The sequence below is a fragment of the Mustela putorius genome, unplaced genomic scaffold (genome assembly GCF_011764305.1).
Source record: "Mustela putorius furo isolate JIRA1106 unplaced genomic scaffold, ASM1176430v1.1 tig00000596_pilon_pilon_pilon, whole genome shotgun sequence".
Taxonomy (NCBI): Eukaryota; Metazoa; Chordata; class Mammalia; order Carnivora; family Mustelidae; genus Mustela; species Mustela putorius.
The window spans coordinates 5,563,007-5,582,244 of record NW_025421428.1 but is presented as its reverse complement, the minus strand read 5'-3'; the positions used below and the strand labels follow the sequence as shown (position 1 = coordinate 5,582,244).

General features: G+C 44.7%; 1 long non-coding RNA gene across 1 annotated transcript in view; it reads left to right on the top strand.

Annotated features, from left to right (window-relative positions):
• The window catches only part of LOC123392779, a 36,360-nt gene extending 25,588 nt beyond the window's left edge, over nt 1-10,772 (top strand). The window contains exon 4 of the long non-coding RNA XR_006607428.1: nt 10,695-10,772. This is a non-coding gene — a long non-coding RNA (uncharacterized LOC123392779). The remainder of the gene's footprint in view (nt 1-10,694) is intronic.
• Nucleotides 10,773-19,238: the final 8,466 nt, after the last annotated feature.

Below are 19,238 nucleotides of genomic sequence, written 5' to 3'. Positions count from 1 at the left end.
AGGGAGGCACACATATGTTGCAGCTTATGCTTCTATTTAGAGTTGGGGATTTGAAAAGAGAAACGCACACACACGTGGACGAGCATTTGTGTGCAAGCTCGTGGGCTTGTAGGTGTGAACATGTGTGTGCCTGTGCATGTGCTTGCACGAACTCCCATGGTTGTGCATTTACCCGTGTTCATGGGCAAGCGAGCTTCTGGATGACTGCCTGAGCACGTAGATGGGTATGTGTTTGGAGGATGTATGCATGCATGTGTGTCCGTGACCGTGTGTGTGTGTGTGTGTGTGTGTGTGTGTGTGTGTGGTAGGGTGTATTTTGTGTGCATCTTGGTTTATGTGCATGTTTGCACATGTGTGTATCTGTGTGCATATAGTGTAAGCTTGCTTCTGCTCATGCCCCAGGAGGCACCCAGGCAAGTGCAAACCACAAGGAACAAAGGAATAATCTGCATAATTTAGCCTTTGATCTCAGGCCACCCCCCTCCCCATCCTCCCTTGCTCTCACTCCAGCTGAGCTGTTTCCCCAGCCCTGTGGAGCCCATCTTTGAGCTTTGTCTTATAGAAGCCTCAGCCTCTCCTTGCCACTGCACTGAGACCAGCAGGGCTAGACAAGGGTCATGATCATTTGCCGAGTACCGATGGTGCCCCAGGCACCTGTACCAGATGCTTCACGTACATGCTCAAATTGGCTCCAGCAATCCCACAAAGTGTAACAATTGTTCCTAATTGTTGTCTGAGGAAGCTGAGGGTCAGGGATGATTAAGCCATGTGTCCTAGGTGGTGGGCTAAAACTTGAACTCAAGACTGTAGGCAAAGAGCCCACACTCTTTCCCCTTCACAAAGTTGTCTTGTGGCAGCCTGTAGTCGGCCAGTACAGAGAGCTCCTGGGCAGGGGTGGGGGGGGCGGGGAGGGAGAGCGGATGGCGGAGGTATCCTGGGAGACACAGACGTGAGGGGAAAGGGAGTGCAAATGGGAATCAGTAGGGAGTACAAAAGGCTTCACTTCCTTAGTCTTCACCAGGAGGGCAGGATGGAGAAATCCCAGGTGTGCAAATGGTCCAAAGATGGAGCGGGGAGAGCAAGGATGGGCCAAGAGCAGAAACAGCAAAGGTGAAAAAGACGCCATCTTTGCCACCCCTAGCTTCATTATCCTCACAGGAAGACATCATATCTCGCCGTTTTCTCAACTGGGAAATATGCCTGAAGAGTGGGTTTTAGAGGATTTTTATAAGCTTTTGCTAAAACTAGCATTTGTTGATCTTCTGTGCTAAGTCACACAACCTCACAACCAACTTGTAGAATAGTTACTATCATTGGTCCCATTTTATAGATAAAGATACCAAGGCTTTGAGAGGCTTGGTATCCTTATCTTGCCCAAGTGGCAGAGCAGGACCCAAACCTGGGGGCTTCCTCTACTACTGTTTTAAAGTTGAAAACAAATATTATATAAAATACCAGAGACATAGTAGGCGCTCAATAGAGGGTAGCTAATAATAACGATAATGATGAAAGAGGACGGGGGTGGGGAGGAGGAAGAAAAAAGAGTGTTTTGCTGAGAGTTGGGGTGGCATTCAACTCCTCAGGCATCAAAATTTCTGGAAAAATCCCCCACCATTAGTGATCATTTTTAGACCAAAAAGTTGCTTTCCTTGGAGAGGGCGGTGATACCTGTTCCTGGACCAGCCCGGCCAGACTCAAAGCACAGCCACCACTTCCCAGCTCTGTGGCCCTGAGTACCCCAATCTCTCTAGCCATTATTTCCTTATCTATAATGTGAGGATAATAATAGCCCCGCCTGGTTCCCCAAAAGGTTAAATGTTAAGTTAGTACATAACTGACCCAGAAATCCCACTCCTAGGTGTTTACCCAAGAGAAAGGAAAACAGATGTCCACACAAAAACTTGTACGCAAATGTTTACGGTGGCTTTATTCATTAACAGCTAAAAAGTGGAAACAGCCCAAATCTCCGTCAGCCGATGAAAGAATAAGCAAAATGTGGTTTACCCATATAGTGGGCTAGTATTTGGCAGTAAAAGGGAGTGAAACACCCATATGACGTTGATCCTTGGAAACAACGCTAAGAGAAAGAAGCCAGTCTCAAAAAACCACATAATGTCTGATTCCCCTTACATGAAATATCCAGAATAGGTAGACCCATAGGGACGGTAAGCAGATAGGGGATCACTAGAGGGAAGATGAAGAATGGCTGTTAATGAGTAATGGGACGTCTTTTTTGGGATGTTGAAAATGTTCTGGAATTGGTGAGTGGTGATGAGTGCACAACTTTGTGAATATACCAGAAAACCCACTGAATCGCGTACTTCAAAAGAATGAGTTTTGGGGCATGTGAATTACATCTCAATAAAAAACATCTTTTTTTTTTTTTTTGGTGACACTTCAATGAGATCATTTAGGTAAATCCCTTAGCACAGAGGCTGCCTTGCAGCAAGCACTCGTTTGATGCTGCATAATTCAAATAAGTACCAGCTACTACGACCATGACCTTCATTACAAGACTAGCTGGTGATTTTAGTTCCTTAGCCTCCTGGAGCTTCAGGCTCCTTACCTGCAAACAGAAGCTATAACACTTTAATTAGTTAAGGTTTCTTAGTCTAAGCAACAGATACTGACTCAGGCTCATTAGTCAAAAAGGAATTTATTGGAAGGCTGCAGTGCTTAGAGGAAAGGACAAAGAACCGGGCTCAGAAAGAAAAGATCCAATAACTGAGAGGCTCTGGACTTCCTGGTGAAGCATGTGTTCCAAAGCCCAGGCTACTGGGGTTCGAACCTAGCTCTGCCCAGAAAGCTATGTGAGGCTTGGCTTTGTTGCCTCGGTCTGTTCATCTGCTAGACGGGTTAGATAGGGAGTGTACTGAGGATGAAATGAATTAATGTCTGTTTGTACACCTATGATAGTGCCTTGTGCTCAAGACTCTCAATATTATTATTATTTTTAACAGGGCCTTGTTGCCAGGATGATTCAATTTGACATTTTCTCTGACAGTGCATGGCTCTGTCCAAGGTTCAAATCCTTATGGAGTAGGATGGGTCTAGCTAGGGTCACTTACCCACTCCCTTACTCCAGAGGAACCTGGAGTATCTTGATTGACAGCACCATGGAGACTAACAAATTATGGGGCAGAGCTGATGCCTAACGGAGAATCTAGCAAAAAGGCGGGAGGGTGCTTCGCAGCAAAACCAACCAGACCTCTTGCAAATACCCTCATGTGAGATCCTTTGGAGAATCAGAGATAAGAAGTGCAAAGTACATGGTGCGCAGTGAGCCCTTAACTATTGGGTTCTTTTTTTTTTCTTTCTTTAAGATTTTATTTATTTATTTGACAGAGAGAGCACAAGTAGGCAGAGAGGCAGGCAGAGAGAGAGGGGGAAGCAGGCTCTCCGCTGAGCAGAGAGACTGATGCAACGATCGATCCCAGGACCCTGAGACCATGACCTGAGCCAAAAGTAGAGGCCCAACCCACTGAGCCAGCCAGGCGCCACACTACTGGGATTCTTCTCAGCTGCTGGCTGTTCTCTACCTGGGTGTTCTGGACTTTTCATTACCATTGCAATATGGATTTGGGATGGATTATAAAAGGCCTTGAATGTCATGTTTAAGTCACCTGTGCTTTATTCTGAGAAACAAACAGGGTACACCATCTCCTGAAAACCCCATGGCATTTTCAGAGTCCATGTGGACAATAGTCCACATTCCCCAAGCATCCCAGTTGTGGGACCATGGGCCTCAGCTTCCCTGTGCATAACACGTGGCCACATTTCAGGTTCTGCAGGACTTAAATGAAATAGTATTTGCAAAGTGCTTAGAACAGTGTCAGGCCCAAGGTGAATGCTCAATAAATTGTGGCAGTTATAATAAATAAAATGAAATTCAAGAGCCCCACCTCCTGATGTCGATAGGAGAATCAATTGGAATCAAAGAGGCTGTAACATTTTGCACACGACATGAGGCTGTGTCCCAGAAAGCAGTGTCCTTGATTGTAATCACCACTGGCAATAAGACAGGCTGAAGCCTTCAGTCTAAGTCTTACTGTGTTTTCTGTGAAATAAAGTAACATAAAGGGTACACATTTAATAATAAGATGGAGGCTGATCTTAGAAGCATTAACATATGAAAAGGGTGTGTCTTCCAATTTGAGGAAATAAAGTATTGATAATTTAATATTTCATGTAATTAAAGAATGTTCTCCTAGAGTCTATTACCAATTTCCCAAAACTTAGAACGCAATATTGCTTACTTAATGCTAAAAGGACACTGGGCATAATTTAATCTTTCCTTGAAGCTTTTGAATTTCCTTGAAGGCAAGATCAGCAATTTCAAAATACACTTTTAGATCCTCCCGCTCAATGGTTCTCAACCCTGACTACACATTAGCATCCCCCGGAGAGCTTTTAAAAAATACTGTTGCCTGGGTCCCATTTCAGACCAATTAAATTTGAGTCTCTGGGGGAGGAGCTTGAGCACTAGAATTTTTGAAGTTCCCCAAGTACTTCTGATGTCCGGAGGGTCTGAGAACAGTTCCTCCCCGCGGCCACCGCAGAGTCCCCGGAGGATGCCGTCTGTATTTGCATATGAGGCTGAAGAGGTCTGCAGAGGCTGGGTCTTGGAGAGTTTCCTACACGGTAACAAAACAGCCCACAAGTCTAGGGGCTTAAAGCAATGATTTTTTTTTTAAGATTTTATTTATTTATTAGAGAGAGAGAGTGCATGAGAGAGAGCAGGGGCAGAGGGAGAGGGAGAAGCAAATTCCTTGTTGGGCAGGGAGCCCTACGTGGGTCCTGATCCCAGGACCTTGGAATCATGACCTGAGTGGAAGGCAGAGGCTTAACCAACTGAGCCACCCAGGCGCCCCAAAGCAATGGTTTCTTATTTCTTCTGATTCTGTGGGTTGGCTGGGCATTTCTTTTGCTGGCCTCACTAGCAAAAGAAGACTCTCAGTCACGCCCCCCACCCCCGAGACCATGACCTGAGCTGAAGGTCCGTGGCATGAAGGGGTCCTGTCCTTCATGCAGCTGCAGTCATTGGGTGGGTTGGCTGGAGGTAGCCTAGCCAGAACAGCTGGACCTCTTTCAGCGTGGTCTTTCATCCTTGATTTCTTGTCTGCATGGTGCTCTTGGAGATGGTGTTCTATAGGGGATGGGGGCAGAAGCTGCCAGGTCTTTTAAGGTCTAGCCTTGGGAGTCATGTAATCTTAGTTCTGCCTCCTTTCATTGGCCAGAGCAATTCACAAGGCCAGCACCGATTTGAGCACCGGGGAAAAAAAGGCTGTGCCTCTTCTAGGAGGCATGGCAAAATCACATTGCAAAGGACTTAGCATTCCATGGGATGAATTTGTGGTCCTATTTTGCAGCACACAGGCTGAAGCCTGGCCTAAGGCAGGGGCAGTAGAAAGAAGTGAATTCATTCATTCACTCAGGTAGTAATTCATTCAATCAATATTTATTGAACACTGCCTGTCTACCAGGTACTTTTCTAGACATTGGGAAGACAGCTGTAACTGACAATGGCAGAGTAGTGCTCTTGTGGAGCTTACAGTCTAGGTAGAGAGGCATACAAAGAACATAAATAATGAGCAATTCAAAAGTGCTATGAAGAAACATAAAGAAGAATAAGGGATTAGGGCTATTCTAGATGGAATGGTTAAGGAAGGCCTCTTTGGAGGGTAAAAGCAGCAGAAACCTGAAAGAAGTGAATCATATAGATGTTTAGAGATTGAGAGGGAAACAATAAGTGCAAAGGCCCTGAGGCAGCTTCATGTTTCATGCTTCATGTTTCATGCTTCATGTTTGAGAAACAGCAAGGAGTCCAGTGTGGCTGGGGCACAGTGGGGGAGGGAGAGGGTGAAAGATGATGAGGTAGGAGAGGCAGGCAGGGCCCAGACTGTGGGGGACTTTGCAGAGAATGATAAGGACTTAGGATTTTTATTTCAACTGTAAAGGAAGAAGCCATTGGGAGATCGTACGCAAGATTGAGCTTTGTTTCAAAAGGCTCATTCTGGCTACTGGGTTGAAAGAGATTGAAAGCAGGGGGTGGGTGGCACGACTAAGAGGTTATTGCTTGGACAGTAGTTGGAGTGGGGAAGGTGGTATATTTTGAAGACACAGCTAGTAGAATTTCCTGAAATATTGTATATGGGTTTGGGAGAAGGAGAAATTAAGAAGTCCAAAGCCATTGGCTTGAGCAACTGGGTGAATTGTGGTGCTCTTCACTGAGATAAGTCCAGATGGATCAAAAGTTTGGTTTTAGATATGTTAAGTCTGAGATGCCTTTTAGGTTTGAGTAGGCAGTTAGCCATTGAGTCCAGAGTCCAGGTTGGAGTTCCAGTTAGAAACCCGATGTTATCGAGAGCTACATCAATCTTGGGACTGGATGGATCACTTAGGGAGACTGTGAGGAGCTCTGAAGACTGAGCCCTGGGGCCCTGTGACATTCAGAGGTTGGGTTAAGGGGGAGAGGCCGGCTCCGAAGAGGCGGAGAAGGAGTGGCCAGTGAGGCAGAAGATAAGGAGGGGGTGTAGAATACCGGAAGCCTGGGAAGAGAATGCTTCTGGAAGAGGGTGGGATCAAGTGTTGAGTGCTGCTGACGAGACAGGTAAACTGAGGCAGAGAAAGAACAAACCATTTGGATTTGGCAACATGGAAGCCGCTGGTGATCTTAAGATTAAATGGAGCAGAGTGGAGGGGGTTGAGCAGGGAATTAGGATAATTGAAAGGGAAGGAGGCTATGTGTGTGTGCATTCAGCTGAATGTACAGAGTATTTTCCTGTTGTGGAAATAATCTACTAGAAAAGGAAAATAATCAATGATGTGGAGAAAGGGCGGATCAAAGGGCGTGTGATCCAGGGGACCCGGGGAGGAGCTGGCCTCAGGGAGCAGGGAGGACTTTTCTCTCATTGTGTCTCGAGGGGAGGTTGAGCGTCCGGGCTCTGGTGCAGGTGGATGGGCAGGCTTGGCAGCGGGGCACGGAGACAGTCAGGAGGCATTTGGAAAGCAGAACAGGAATGAAAACCAGTACCTTTCGGATTTAATGTGGCTCCCAGCAAGACTGTCTCTTATCAACAACCTCTCCCAACACCCCATCTGTGCCAGGCCTGGCGCCAGGTGGAGGGGCTTGGGGATGACTCACCCAGTGCCCCTGCTGCTGAGAAGTTCACAGTTTAAGAAGGGAGGCGGACCTGTAAACTGACAACTTCAATACGGTGTGCTAATAATAAAGTCTCGTACAAAGGGTCTTGAGAACAAAGAGGGTGTGAGTAACTCTGCCTGGAGGGGTCAGAAAAGGCTTCACAGAGGTGACATTTAAATTAGGCTTCCAGGAGGGGGAGGAGGAGAACATGATCAGTCCGGTTGGAAGAGGAAGGTCTTTCAAGGTGGAAAGAATGGCACGAGAAAGCCTCAGAGATGAGAAAGATCCAGTCCCGCTTTTTCTGCTTTTCCACGTGTCTTTTTTCTTCCCGCCGCCTCCCTCCCCACTCCAGGCTGTCGTCTCTCAGGCTCGCTTAGTTCAAGAGGAAATTTTTCTTTTTGGAAAGTTTAATAAACTTCCGCTCAGCCTGTACTGAGTCATGACAAAGGTGTGTTTCACACTTAAACAAACGTCTCAGATGTTATTTTTTGCACTTGAAGAGCAAGCTATTTTTAAAGAAATCCAAACTCACTGCGGCTCAGCAAGGACCAGTTCTGTGACCTGCTTTCAAGAAGTGAGCTTTGCAGAGGCACATAGTGACCAGCAGTGGTAGAAGCAGACGACCTAGCAATTCTTTCCTTTAAGTGAGCCAGTGAGTAATCTCACCTTACGAAGTTGCTCATTTTATCTTGGCTCTCTGGTCTTCCAGAAAGCTCTCAGGGAGCATGCACCAATTTCTCAATAAATAGAATGAGGGAAGATGAGGTCAGCACTCTCTCAGAGGTGGCCTGAGATAGTGGCGGAGAGAGGACAGAGAGCCAAGGGTGGGTTTGAGAGGGGTCTAACCTGTGCAATGAACAAGGGGAAAAGGCATTTCCCCGTGCTCCAGAAGTGTCGCCGTATCCATCTAGGAGCTCGCCTCCTCTGAGGAATGTGCATTGCCTTCCCGCGTTGACTCCATTTCGTACTCTCTTGAATCTGGTCTTTGATGACCTGACCAACTGAATGCAGGGAAAGCGACACGGGACCAGTCCTAGGACTAATCTTTAATAGTCCAGAAGAACTAGTGCCGTGAGAAGCCGGTTATGTACATCATTTCATTTCTCCCAAGCCTGCCCCTCTTTTCAGCTCAGATAGGGAGTCTAGACCACCCAGGCTTTCACCTCGAAACACCTGGCACTGCCTTTGTCCACCCGGTGGAAATGGAAACCACTCGGATCTCAAAGACAGGAGACCTGGAGCTGAGCCCCAGCTCTGCTGTCCAGTTGCTGTTTTACTTCAGGCAAGATCACTTCCCCTCTCTGGGCTTTCATTTCCTTTTCTGAGATAAGGGGACTGGGGTAGAATTGGGCTGTTTCTAAAACCCGAGTAATATATTAATTCCTCCATTTTTAAAAAGATTTTATCTATTTATTTGACAGAGAGAGATCACAAGTAGGCAGAGAGGCAGGCAGAGAGAGAAGGGGAAAGCAGGCTCCCCGCTGAGCAGAGAGCCTGATGCGGGGCTCGATCCTAGGACCCTGGGATCATGACCTGAGCTGAAGGCAGAGGCTTTAAGCCACTGAGCCACCCAGGCACCCCTAACTCCTGCATTTAAAAAAACTTTCTTATAAAAATTTCCAGACATACCCAGATGCAGAGAGCGCAGTGAACCTTCATGTACCCGTCATCTAGTTTCAACATCATTTCCATTTTGCCATACTGTATTTAATTCATGGCCCCACCTTTTTTCCCCCCTTACTGGCACATGACATCATATCATCTCACCCCTAAACTGGGGTTGCCAGACTTAGTAAATGATAACAGAGGACACTCAGTTAAATTGGATAACAATAAATAATTTTTTTTTAGTAAAAATATGTTCATGCCAGGGCGCCTGGGTGGCTCAGTGGGTTAAGCCGCTGCCTTCGGCTCAGGTCATGATCTCAGGGTCCTGGGATCGAGTCCCGCATCGGGCTCTCTGCTCAGCAGGGAGCCTGCTTCCTCCTCTCTCTCTCTGCCTGCCTCTCTGCCTACTTGTGATCTCTCTCTGTCAAATAAATAAATAAAATCTTTTAAAAAAAAAAAAATATATGTTCATGCCATCTTGTATTTTATCTTGCAACCCTACCTTCAATGCTTCGGTTTGCAGTTTTAAAAAGGAAGAATTTATTACACAACTAGAAGGTTATGATAGTACCCAACAATAATTCCTTAATGGCATTTAATAAATAGTATATATTCAAATTTCCCTGTTTGTCTAGAAAATGTCTTTTCACTGGTAGTTTCTTCAAATGGAGATATAAGGGAGGTTCATCATTCTATTTGGTTCTTAAGGCTCTTCTTTTTTTCAAAGTTTTTTATTTTTTATTTTTTTTAAGTCACTACACCCAATGTGGGGCTTGAACTTGCAACCCTAAGATCAACAGTCCTACACTCCACTGACTGAGCCAGCCAGGTGCCCGTTTGTTAAAACTCTCTCTCTCTCTTTTTTATTTATTATTTTTTTTTAAGATTTATTTATTTATTTGACAGTGAGAGAGATCAGAAGTAGGCAGAGAGGCAGGTGGGGGTGGGGTGGGGTGAGGAAGCAGGCTCCCCGCTGAGCAGAGAGCCCAATGTGGGGCTTGATCCCAGGACCCTGAGCTCATGACCTGAGCCAAAGGCAGAGGCTCAACCACTGAGCCACCCAGGCACCCCTGTTAAAACTCTTAAAGTCACTTGTAATCTAGAAAAATTCCTTCTTTCTTCCCTTCCTAACTCCCAGATCTTCTTTTTTCATGTTATTGACTTATTGAAATAACTGGGCTGGTGGTCCTGAGGATGACATGTTCTGAATTTTGCCAGTTGTTTCTTTATGGTGTGTCATTTACTTGTGCCTTTTGCCCCTTACTTTCTGTAGATTAAGTTTTATCTAAAAGTTTCATTGGATTCAGACTAAATATTTTTGGCCCAAATAGAGATGCTGTGTATTTTAGAATGCATCTCACCAGGAGGCACAGAATATATGTTCATGTAACTTTGAGTGATGCTAACATTTATCAGTGGATTCAGGGAGTGACACCCCTTTTTTCTTTCTTTTTTTTTTTAATTTTAATTTTTTATTTTTTAAAAAATATTTTATTTATTTATTTGACAGACAGTGATCACAAGTAGGCAGAGAGGCAGGCAGAGAGAGAGAGGAGGAAGCAGGCTCCCTGCTGAGCAGAGAGCCAGATGTGGGGCTCGATCCCAGGGCTCTGGGATCATGACCTGAGCCAAAGGCAGAGGCTTTAACCCACTGAGATACCCAGGCACCCCTTTTTTCTTCATTGTGATTGCAATTATAATGTTCCCTATCAATCCTTGGCTCAAAAGTTTTACCATCTATTGATGACCATCCCTTAAGCCAGGTATATTATTAGCATTTGCAAAATAGTGATGATCTTATTTTTAGCATTCATTCTGATTTATTAGCTGAAGTTCTTTTGTATAGATCTTTTTCTTATTCTCTGGGGGTATTTGGATACTTGAAATTTAGTCCATAATAAAAGACAGAATAAATGCTCAACTTTTTTTTTTTTTTAAACAGAACCCTCCAGTTTTTATGAAATTTCCTGAAGAGAGTTGAATAGCAATGCTGAGATTTCCAACTGAAATTAAAGATTGTAAGTTTTTTTATTTAACTCCTTTGATATTATATTTGTATCACTTTTGTCCTAAAAATTTTGGATCTTAACATCATTGATATCATTACTAATGTTTTAACCCATGATAGACATATTTTAAAGTAGTGATACTGGGCGCTTGGGTGGCTCGGTTGGTTAAGCGATTGCCTTCGGCTCAGGTCATGATCCTGGAGTCCCAGAATTGAGTGTCGCATCAGGGTCCCAGCTCCAAGGGGGAGTCTGCTTCTCCCTCTGACCTTCTCTCCTCTCGTGCTCTCTCTCTCTCAAATAAATAAATAAAATCTTTTTTAAAAGTTTAGAAATATTTTAAAAAATAAAGTAGCAATACTAATATCATTACTAAGACTATTGAGAGCTTAAGATTTCTTTTTGTTTTTTCCCCTTTATTCCTATCATATATCTCATTAATGACAGATAGTTAAAAACATTTCTTTTTAAGGTCAATTAGAGTGATTCTTTTTTCCTGTGTGATCATGTTATCAACCTGATATAAAGTTATGTTTATATTTTGGCTTGTTTTTCATGTTAGGGATTATTTAAAAATTTATATGATTTAATGATTTAAATATTTACATGAATCATTTATGAGATTTCAAAGTCAAAGGTATCTAACAAGGCTCATTCAGAGAAGCCTTACTTCTAATCTCTTCCCTTCCACTCTGTTCATTTTCTCCCCTATAGAAGCCCATTTAAAGCTTTTTCCAGCCCAGCACTATTGACATTTTGGGCTGATGATCCTTTGGTATGGGTAAGGGTGGTGGTGGTGCTCATCCTCTGTATTTTTCTTTTCAAGATTTTATTTATTCATTGACAGATAGGAGGAGGGAGAGAGAAAGAGCACAAGCAGGGGGTAACGGCAGGCACAGGGAGAGGGAGAAACAGGCTCTTGGCTGAACAGAGAGCCTGATGTGGGGCTCAAACCCAGGACCTCAGGTCATGAGCCCTGAGCTGAAGGCAGACGCTTAACCCACTGAGCCACCCAGGTGTCCGATGATCGTGTGTACTGAAGGATGTTTTGTAGATTTCCTGGTCCCTACTTACTAAACGCCAGTTGTTACTACTGAAAATGTCTCTAGACCTTGCTAAATGTATGTTTGTGTAGGGGCCAAAATTATAGCTCATTGAGAATCACCATTTTAAAGGAGACAATTTCTTGCTGGCTTGAAAATCTGACCCCTGATCTAAGATATCTGCAGTTAACATTAAACTAGTCACTTTAGGCAATCACTTTTGCACCAATATGAGCACTACATTTGGGGTGCCAGGAATTATTTATAAAGTGGCTGTCCCAGTGATCCATAATATACTTATTATTTGTTAATTGTAATTGAAACCAACACACCCATTTAGAAACTTCTCTTATAATTTGGGACCTCTGAAAATTTGTCCATTGAGAGGACCAGGGAAGAACCTCTGTGCTTTCCCTGCTTTGTAAAATTCTGGAGCTAGGTGATTTCTTAGGGCTTTCCTTCTGTCTGAATGCTTTTGTCCTTAAAGCCTAGAGGCTTGCTTTTCCAGATAGGGGTGGACAGGGTAGTAATTGAGATCACGGAGTTGAGGAGTTGAATCCTAGGTCTCTAACTTATCGGCTCTGTGATATATTGCCAGTGCTTACCATCTTGGAGCCTTAGTCCCGCCAATGATAAATGAAGACAATAATTGCATTAGAGACATAATGCATGGAAAGTATTTAATATACTGCCTGGTATATAATAGGTGCTTAATAAATGTTGGCTGTTAGTGTAATTACCATCAGGGCTAGGTGGTGGTGTGCCAGGAAATACTCAGAGCCACAGGACAGATCAGGAGCATCTTCCTGGAGTGTGAATTTCTACTTGAGGAGTTGGAAAACACAGGCTTTGAATTTTCCTCCTAAAGGGAAGTAATCAAAACTTTATTTTCACATATTTAAACAAAAATGGGAATAGAAGGTCAAGTTTGCATGGATTTTAAAGATAACACATGAGGGCGCCTGGGTGGCTCAGTGGGTTAAGCCGCTGCCTTCGGCTCAGGTCATGATCTCAGGGTCCTGGGATCGAGTCCCGCATCGGGCTCTCTGCTCAGCGGGGAGCCTGCTTCCCTCTCTCTCTCTCTGCCTGCCTCTCTGTCTACTGTGATCTCTCTCTGTCGAATAAATAAATAAATAAAATCTTTAAAAAAAAAATAAAGATAACACATGAGACTTCAAAGAAATTTTGTGCTTGAGGCTGATGAATTGGGGCGTCAACCCCAGGCCTTCGGGAAGGCTGTCTCTGTCCTCCCTGCTGTGAGACATCTTTGGTGGGAGAGTTTCAGCAGTAGCTGAACAGCTCTGGGCTGTTGTGTATCTTCGGCTAATGGAAGTATCAGGAGTATTAGAAGAAAGCCTGTAAGAAGTGGGAACTTCCTGACCAGGAATTCCTGCTACCTTCTTGTCTTCTTTGGGGTTTGTTCTTCAATTTGCTGGGTATTCATTCAGTAAATATTTATTAAGTGACTATCCTGTGTCTGGCATGAGTCAAAGGCATACAAGTAGAACAAATCAGTCTGCCTACATGAAACCTTCAGCTTACTGACCATTCAGAATCAGTAGCTACCAGCTATCAGTAGCCTCGATAAAGGAACAGAAATGGGGGACAGTAGGGGCAATGGGTTTGAGGTTTAGGGGAAAGATCTGGCAGTTACAGACAGTTGGGTAGCATGTGAGACATCCAGATAGGGACCCTGTGTAGGCCGTTGCATGAGAATCTAGAGCCACAATTCTCACGTGGGCCTTTTAAACATTTGTGGTGGAGTTTGGGTAGTCATAAGGGCACTTACTGGGGAGAAGCCAGGAATACCAGATGTCCCTCACTGCATGGACAGTACTGTGTGACCTTTGAATGTCGCATTGGACTTTTATGTAGGGGAAAGTCTTCTGTGCAATGATCTGAGCCTAATAACTAACTCCATTTTTCATATAGAGATAAAGAATATTCCAGTGTCATTTTAATACTCCAGGGAGGCAAATACTGTGTAAGGTGAATGAAGATCATACCTTGCTGTGCTCAAGACTCTACCAAGAGTTATTCACCATTTCCGAAAATCAGGTCACCGACAGTGATTCTGCTGTAGTATTCTAGTCTTCAGTTGGTGTCTGTAGCTGTTGATTTTGGGTCAGTCTTCTCAACTGTAAGGTGCATGGGATCACCTGGGAATCTTATTTCCTCCCTCGCTCCCTTTCTTCTTCCCTTAGAATGGAAAGGATTATTTGGGTAATAGAATCTAATCCAGTAGGGAAGGAGAGGCTGACATAACAGAGTGGTGGATTAAAGAGTAAACTGCCTGGGTGTCTGGGTGGCTCAGTCATTAAGTGTCTGCCTTTGGCTCAGGTCATGATTCTAGGGTCCTGGGATTGAGCCCTGCATCAGGCTCCCTGCTCGGCGGGAAGTCTGCTTCCTCTCCCACTCCCCTTGCTTGTGTTTCCTCTCTCACTGTCTCTCTCTCTCTGTCAAATAAATAAAATCTTAAAAAAATAATAAAGAGTAAATTTCCTTAGAGAGTAGGAAGGGGCCTTCAGGCCCAGGAAAAGGATGTGGTCTTTGGTGAGAGGGCTGGTTTTTGTAAAAGGCGGGAAGGAGGGAATGGCTGGAGATGCAGAGGTGGATTTAGAAACAAGGTGACAGGTGGCAGGAAGTTGAAGGATGTCACATCCCGTGTCCTGCCTCTCACCCACAGTGGGACTAGGCATCTTTCTGTCTTCAGCTTCTTTCTGTAGAGCCAGCCTTTGGTAGGGAGAGGGGTAGGGAAATGAAGGATAGGGAGACCAGGCCGACCTCTCTATTCCCAGGGCAACTGCTTTGAAAATAATATACAGTGAAGGTGCTTGGGGTGCCTGGGTGGCTCAGTGGGTTGAGCATCTGACTTCAGCTCAGGAGCCCCCCGTAGGCTCAGTGCTCAGTGGAGAGTCTGCTTGTCCCTTTCCTTCTGCCCTTACTTCGCCCTCTGTTCTCTCTACCCTCCACCTCACCCTCATGCTCTCACTCAAATAAATAAATAAACAAAATCTTCAAAAAAAAAAAATAAAAGTCCCATGCTCTACTGAGGAAGTCAGCCAGGTGCCCCAGGAATGTTTTGCATTGGTGCTGTTCAATATAGTAGCCGCTAGCCACATGTAGCTATAGAGCACTTAAAACATGCTTAATGCAACTGAGGAACTTGATTTTAAATTAATCATTTATTTTAAGTATCCCTCTCCCCATAATGTGCGGCTCAAACTCATAACCCTGAGATCAAGAGTCACATAGTGTACTGACTGAGACAGCCAGGTATCCCTATTTAATTTTAATTTATTTAAATTTAAATAGCCACATGTGGCTAGTATCTTTTGTAGCAGAGAGTACAGTGTTGTGTGTTTTCTGCCTCTATCTCAATGTAGGTCTTCAAAGAGGAATTCATTTTATAGAGCGTAGTATCGTTGGGGACCAAGAGCACTGAGCTGAGAGACAGACCAGAGTTCAATTTCAGCTGTGCACTTTACTGGCTTGGTGACTCTAGGCAATGCACTTCCTTATCGAGGTTTCAATTTCCTCTGCTTTCTTCTCTTTAGTGGGAAGACATGAGGGTCCAGAGAGCTAAGGGTAGTAAGGCACTGGGAACTGGGAAGGGCTGCCCACTGCTCTCACAGGTTACCAATTCACCTCCCTTTACCACTTTTTTTTTTTTTTAATCTTAAAAGATTTTATTTATTTGGCAGAGAGAGAGAGAGAGAGCACAAGCAGTCAGAGCTGTTGGCAGAGGAAGTAGGTTCCCCACTGAGTGGAGAGCCCTACACGGGGCTCTTGATCCCAGGACTCTGAGATCATGACCTGAGCCCAAGGCAGACACTTAACTGCCTGAGCCACCCAGGCGCCCCTACCAAGCACCATTTATAAGAATGGCAGAGTACTGTGCCAAGTGTATGTTCCAAAGATGCCTCTTCAGAGAGCTTTTGAGAAAAGCATCTATCCACCTCTATTGCCTACTTCCTTTTCTTTGAGGCATTCGATGTTATTTGAGTAATGTATATTGGCCTCTAGGGTCACAGAGGTAGGATACTGTAGCTGTTTTCTTTTGTATTGCTTTTGTATCTCTAGGGACTAGCACGTAGTAGGTTCTCAGTAAATATTTGTACATGAATGGATGAAATGACAAGTGCTAGTATTTGAATTTAGGTGTGATTTTAAAGAACTCATCGAGTTCTATAACTTTACAATATCTATTACCTTACCATGTTTATAACTGGAAATGCTGGAAAAAGACCCAAATACCCAACACAGGTGCTTGGTTTAATTAAATGATTCTTAAGATACATTATGCCAGGGAGTATTCAGTGACATAAAAAGAGGTGTATGTACTTTGTATTGTTAAGTGAAAAAAAAAAACACCTGAAGGTATACTATAGTCTCACTTTATAAAAGTTATATATATATTTGTATGCACAGGATAAGTTTAGAACAATAGATATAATTAATATAAATATGATTACTATCACTGGGTGAGATTAAGGGATAAAACACTTTTTTGGGGTGCCTTGGTGACTCAGTCATTAAACATCTGTCTTCGGCTCAGGTCATGATCCCAGGGTCCTGGGATTGAGCCTCGCATCTGGCTCCCTGCTCAGCAGAAAGCCTGCATCTCCCTCCTCCCTTCCCCCTGGTTGTGTTCTCTTTCTCTCTCTCTCTCTTTGCGTGTGTCTTTCTCTGCCAAATAATTAAAATCTTAAAAAAAAAACCCCACTTTTTTCTAAAACATTTATTTCAATTAAAAGAATGTATCTAATATATCCAGAAAAGGCAAAATTATAGAGACAGAGTAGATTAGTAGATGCCTATGGCTGGGAGTGGGAATGGGATTACCAGTAAATGGGTCTGAGGGATTTTATGCGGAAAATGTTCTAAAACTGAAATATTGATGTTGCATCACTTGGTAACATTATTAAAAATCCCTGATCTGTTCTCTTGAAATGCATGAGTTTTAGGATAGGTAAATATACCTCAATAACATTTAAAAATGTGTTATATATACATTTGTTTAATATATATGTGTATGTGTGTGTATATATATGCATACATATGTATATATATATGCTTTCTTAAATAATTAAAGCAATGTAGAAGTATTCAGAATACCCTATCCCCAACCCTAGCTCTACTTTTGAGGCATAACAGTAGTAGTTGGTGTTTAACCCTTTCTAGCCTTTTTCTATGCAAAATCTAAGTAAAAAATACACATAATAGACATGTAATTTTTTTGCAATTTTCTTCTCTCTCTGAACATACACTGTAGGACATGAAAAATGGTAACTGCCCTGGGACCTGGGATTAGGGGTAGAGGGAGTAGAGTGGGGGTGGGAAGGGAGAGGCACACTTGAAATTTTTAGTTTCTTTACTTTTACAGCATTTGCATGCTTTTTTTGGTCAGGAATGTTTGGAGTTATGAACCCAATAAAGAGACCCAAATAAGTGACACCGTTGAATGCTTAATTCTGTGCAGTCCACCTATTTAAAACAATTTAGAAATTGACCTAATGCTGGGCACTAAACTAAGTGCCTGAGATACACTGTCTCACTGAATCCTTGTAGCGATCCTACAAGGTATGCAATATTATGGTCTCAATTGACAGATGAGTTACCTAAGACCTAGAGAGACTGATTTTCCAAGGTCACATAGCTGGTCTGCAGAGAACCCAGACCTTTTATACTGCAGTGGCTCTTTTTCTCCAAGCAGATGCATGTTCTTGGAAAGCCCAGCTTTAATGACCTCATTGCCTGTGCACATGCAGTCCTCCCTAACCCACTCAAGTCCTCCAGGTGCTTACAGTCCAGGGAGGTGACCAACAATTACAAGCTAATGCTGTAAGAACACATGGTTTAATGAGCTGTGTGCAAAGCGGAGGAATTCAGACGATGTGTCTGAAGCAGCCAGTGGGCTTTTGAGAGAATACATTCGGAATTGACTAAGAATCCCACGGAGGCTTCCAGGAGTGTGAAGAAAGTTGAGAGCGATCGGAAGTGGGGGACAAGGTGTAGAAAGGGACTTTTGGGCCTAGCCTGCCTCCCCCCTCAGGTGGCTCAGAAAGTGTTACAGACCCTGGCAACTACAGTACTTAAGTTCAGTGTGGCTGGAGGGTCAAGCTGGCCTGAAGGAGGGGCAAAGGGAAGGGCATTCATCTTGAAACTTAAGGCCAGATCACCCAAACTTGTGAAGTTGAGTTAGAGTATTCATACTTTATCTCTTGAATAAAGCAGAGGCTTTAAAACATTTGAATCTAGCATGTTACAAAGAAGGGAAGAGACCCAGAAGGGGCTGTTATGGAAGATTCCCTCTTGATCCCCAGGTCTCCAAATCCGATTGCTGGGTCGTCAGGTTGTTTCCCACCCTGGGCTGGGAATTCCTTTAGGGCGAGGACCTTGTCTCATTCACTTGTGCTTCCTAACACCCAGCACAGCACCTCGCATGCAGCGGGTACTCAGTAAGGGGCGGAACTGGTAGGCAGAATGCTGTAACCAAAAAAGTGCCCAGGAGTAACTCTGTAAAATACAAAGTAAAACATAATTTCTTCCTTAGCACTGCCCAGACGGGTGTTCAGCCAAAGTCTGACACAACAATAAGGAGGCCAGAGAAGTCCTGGCCTCAAACTGAATTCCCAGGTAGGTCCATTGGGTGAGAAAAGGAGAGATGGTTGCTGACTAAGCAGCCAACTTCTGCTCAGTGCCTGATATGTGATGAGAGAATTCACACCTATTGTCTTTTTCCATCTCTCCAACGGCTTCTAAATCGGAATTATTGTCCTAGTTTCCCTACCATAAAACTGACGATCAGAACGGTTCTCTAATTTGGTCAAGGTCACACAGCTGGTAAGTGTAGCGGGGCGGAGGCTGGGAGAGAACCTCTTACCAAGTCAGAGGCCTCCCGGTCCTCCACCTGGGGAGGCCTTGCGCAGCCTACACTGCTGCTTAGCCTCTGGGGTTGGGGGCGCACTCGCCACTGGCGCGCGGGCCCGGAGAGGCAGGCTCTGAGTGGCATCCGGGAGCAGCTCCCAGATTCGGAAGTTACGAAGTTTCCGTACATTTCGCTAGCTTCTCTGCGCAGCTCGTCCCCGCTCCGCAGTAGTTACGCTGCTAGCGCAGCGGGGCTCAGGTGCTGCAGCGGGCGGGGGCCTGGCGCCTGGAGAAAGGCGGGGACGCAGCTTACGTAAGCGTCCGCTCGCAGGTGCATGCGGCCTCCACCAGCGTGTGGTCCCTGCGCGCTCCCAGGTGCGCAGTTGGCGCAGGCGGCGGCGCGGCACGGCGCCGGCGGGCGCTGGCCGGCTCTCTCAGGTACGGCAGAGTGCGCGTGGAAGGGGAGCGCGGCGAGCGAGGGGGCGGGCTTTCCGTTCCCCAGCAGCCGCGGGCCCGCCCCCCGGATCGGCCAATGGGCGCGCTGGGCGGCGTCACGTGCTCGCCGCC